The following is a 4,080-nucleotide window of genomic DNA, read 5'->3' on the forward strand; positions in this document are numbered from 1 at the left end:
GTGTCAAGTGACAGTGATGGCCCATCCACCAGTGTCTTCTTCTTATGGCACATCACAAAGATGTTTCAGAGATAATTCAGCTTTAACCGAGATCATAGCATCTTCTGTCCTTGCATTAGAATGTCAGAGCAAGAGAGTCCCATCCCTCGCCACCAACCTCATTACAACAAGGCACTAATTGGTCACACAAAGTAATGAAAAGGAGAAGAGCTTGTTTTTGGTCCTGTTTCTATCTGACCAAACTGCGTGTGCTTGCTACTGTATCTGCTCTGCCATAGAGCATGGGCAGAACATGGTTTTACTCCTGCCTGAATGATCAGGGTGGCGTAGCGCTTCACAAGGCATATCCCAGAAGACAGGCTAGCTCAGGACTCATGAAAGCGTCAGTTTCACCTCCCACTCCAGAACTTTCGTAAACTGTTGGCACATCAAGCCATGAGTAGTGATGCCAAGATGTCTCAAATTTCATGCCTTTAATCCCAGCACTTGGGAGGCAGAGGCAGGTGGATCTCTGTGAGTTCAAGGCCATCCTGGTCAACAGAGTGAGTTCTAGGACAACTTCCAAAGCAATACAGAGAAACCCTGTCTTGAAAAAAAATGTATTTTAAACACAACTAGTTCAACAGAGCAATTATTAGATATAATACTTTCAAGAAATGGGTGAGCACATTGAGTTTCTTGTGCTAGTAACTTTTGAGATAATATAACTACATATTAATCATGATTTTATATATATACATATATATGTATATATATATACATTATAGGGCAACTATGTAGATTTCTATGCATCTGAAGTATTTTGTTTTGACTCTTATAGTTGACTCTGTTTAGAAATTAGGAAAAATACTCATAAAGCAAAAGTGTATACCTGAAACAACTTACATAACCAACAAAAGTATATTGATATATAGTAACAGGGGGATCAATTAAAACAATTTTCCTATGTTTTATTATTTCTCTTTATATTATTATTTAGATTTTCTTTCTCCTGGTCTACAAGTGGTGATATATAACTTTGAGAAAAATAGAAAATAGGCTGGGGAGATAGATGCTCGATCAGTTTTGGCTTCACAAAGTCAGAACTCAGTACCCCAGAAGCTGTGTGTGTACAAAGGACAGGAGTAAGCCAGAGAGTTGACTACATGGGTAAAGGGGCCTAGTGCCTGATAACCTGAGTTCAAGTCCCAGAAAGAGTTATGGTAGAAGGAAAGAACCAACTCCCAACAGGTGTCCTCTGACCTCCACATGTTCTCCATGGCTTGACATACACACATAGCACACATACTATACACATGAGCGCGTGCGCGCGCGCACACACACACACACACACACACACACACACACACACCAGAGCTTTGTGAAATGGGATCATGCCATACTACTTCTTAACTCCCAATAGAAATTATCACACAAGGCATTGGCTTTTGATCTCTGAATAAAACCAACAAATATTCTATTGGTCAGAAGCAAATTAAGAGTTTAATTGCAAGTAATGAAAACATTATTGAGATAGGCACAAAGTGGTTAGAGTCACACAACACATCCCCATAATGAAAGACAGCTTCCATCAGTTTGGAATTTTAAGCATATTGTCCTACTGGCAAGTTTTCTGAAAGTAGTCTTGAGTTTCTCTTGCTTGTGACCAAATAACTGGAAGAGCCTGGGTCTGGTTTTTTTCAGTGATGTCATCCTTCTAATAGCACACCACCTGCCGTGTCTCCATCAGTCATTTTCAGGCCATTTGCTCTGAGGCATCTAACTCCTGGATGTCCACATTAAGTCACACCATGGGCCTTGTTCCAAAAGAGGATTTCAGGTCACTTTCACAAATATATTCAAAGACGAAGATAATGACAAAAGAGAACAGAAACAATGCAATGAGAAGCTGGTGCCAAGGATCCAGGGTTTCTGCTCTACAGTTACATCTGGGTTTGGGTCCAAGGTTGGTTCAAAAGGGAAAATCCAGAAAACACACCTTAAAATATTTTTTAAAGTCTTTGTGTGTGTGTGTGTGTGTGTGTTTGGAGTTAATTGGCTGTGGGACCAGGCAGAACAGAGACCTCCATCTTCAAGAAACCTTTTCCCTGCCGGGCGTTGGTGGCATATGCCTTTAATCCCAGCACTTGGGAGGCAGAGGCAGGTGGATCTATGTGAGTTCAAGGCCAGCTCTGGTCTACAGAGCAAGTTCCAGGGCAGGCTCCAAAACAATACAGAGAAACCCTGTCTTGAAAAACAAAAACAAAAACAAAAAAGAAAAAAAAGAAACCTTTTCCCCAAATTAGCAGGAGCCAAAGCACTATACACACTACTACACCCTCAGCATAGGAGAGAGGAAAGGCAGCAGAGAGATACAGTGGGGTGGAAATCAGAATGAGTGCTAGGATACCATAGTCACGCCCAGCTGTCTAAGGGTACTGTACCTGGGTTGTCCTAAAGTTAGGAAGGAGTGCTACTGCTCTGAGAATGTTACTCCCTGTCCTCTAAAAGCATGTACTAAGAGGAGGTGCAAGAGGTTTCCCGAACTTATAATCACAGGGATGTGGGATGCTGAGGCAGGAGGATAGCTGCTTAAAAGTCTGCCTAGGGCGGTGGTGGGGCATGCCTTTAATCCCAGCACTCGGGAGGCAGAGGCAGGCAGATCTATGTGCGTTCGAGGCCGGGCTGGACCGATAGCCTCCGAAACAATACAGAGAAACCCTGTCTCGTAAAAACAAAAACAAAAACAAAAACAAAAACAAAAACAAAAAAAAGTCTGCCTAGACCAAAGAGCAAATTCAAGGTCAGCCGGTCAACTTAGTAAGAGCCTGTCTCAAAATAAAAGGTTGAAGAGGGAACTGGGGATGGAGGTCAGCGGTAGAGCGCCGGCCAACCTCATGTGCACCCGAGGCTCAGTCTCTACTGCTGGGGAGAAGGTGATGGAGTGCTTGCCATTCTCAACAAGATACTAGCCAGAAACAAAACAGTTTCCCTTAGGAACATTCTGGATACAGGGTCCTGGATGGACAACCAGGGAAAGGAAATCCCTTGGACTTAAGTCATTTGAGATATAAGACATATGCTTTAGACAATTTTCTCTTTAAAATAAAAAAAGCCTAAATGTGGTAGGAAATGTTAACTTACCTGCTGAGAAGCATTAACAAAAATGAAATCCTGAGGGAGACAAGATGAAGCAATAGATTAGCATTTCACTCTCAGTCAAGACAGAAAAACAGACTCAAGGTAGTGAATGTTCAAAACAAACATACAAACAAACCAGAGCGGGCATGATGCTCCTCCAAAGCTCATGCTACACCCCAGGGAGCCACAGCCCCCTGCTTCTCAGTTTCACCTGTTAGGGGAGTAAAGCAAGCCCAGCATCCCAAGCAAAACCACAAGGCAGTGGAAGTACATTGTCTATTTGCTTCCTTCTGGCATCCTTTGCCTACCTCAACTTCAAAGGATGCTACATCCAGGCTGGAGGAAGGGGTGGAAGCCAGGCTGCACTCCCGAGGTCCAGCCACGTCTAGAGGAAGGTTGCTTAGGATACACTCCTAGCTCTCAGGAACAGAGGTAAACCTTCCAAGGAGCAGAACCCAAAGGCAATCAGACAGACCTAGCAGAGCTCCATGTAAAGAGAAAGATGACCCTGTGGTCCTCCTTTCCCAGGCTCAGCTCTATTCTGAAGACTTCCGAGCAGCATCAGAGGTCCCATTCCCACGCAAGATCCACAGTATCCTCTTTCTTTTACAGCCAAGAGCTCTAAGCCTCATTTGGCAGTATTTATTTGCCTTTTAGTGTGAGGGAGTTTTTATGAGAAGTCTATCACCTGAACCTGTTAACTACCTCATCCCACTAAAGATTTTAAAATAGAACTAGCCCATCATGAGGTCACTAGAGTAGAGGATGAGAAGGATTAAAGAGAAGCCATCCCTGGCCTTGCTTAGCTCCCAAACACACTCAGAGTGTAAGGATTTAGAGTAACATTTTTTTAAGTGACTAAAAAACTTCATTTTTCCTAAGGTACAGTTCTTCTCATGTGGTGAACTTACCCCAAATCGCCAACTCTCAGCAATTTTTATAGCTTTCTGATCTGAAACC

General features: G+C 43.0%; 1 long non-coding RNA gene across 1 annotated transcript; it reads right to left on the reverse strand.

The window, feature by feature from the left end:
- Window positions 1-1,468: 1,468 nt before the first annotated feature.
- On the reverse strand, window positions 1,469-3,865 carry LOC121142643. The gene is made up of 3 exons (XR_005879672.1): window positions 3,429-3,865; window positions 3,124-3,153; window positions 1,469-1,823 (listed from the first exon to the last, which is right to left on the reverse strand). It is a non-coding gene; the product is annotated as an uncharacterized LOC121142643 (long non-coding RNA).
- Between the last annotated feature and the right edge of the window lie 215 nt (window positions 3,866-4,080).

Source organism: Mesocricetus auratus, unplaced genomic scaffold, assembly GCF_017639785.1.
Source record: "Mesocricetus auratus isolate SY011 unplaced genomic scaffold, BCM_Maur_2.0 Super-Scaffold_100010, whole genome shotgun sequence".
Taxonomy (NCBI): domain Eukaryota; kingdom Metazoa; phylum Chordata; class Mammalia; order Rodentia; family Cricetidae; genus Mesocricetus; species Mesocricetus auratus.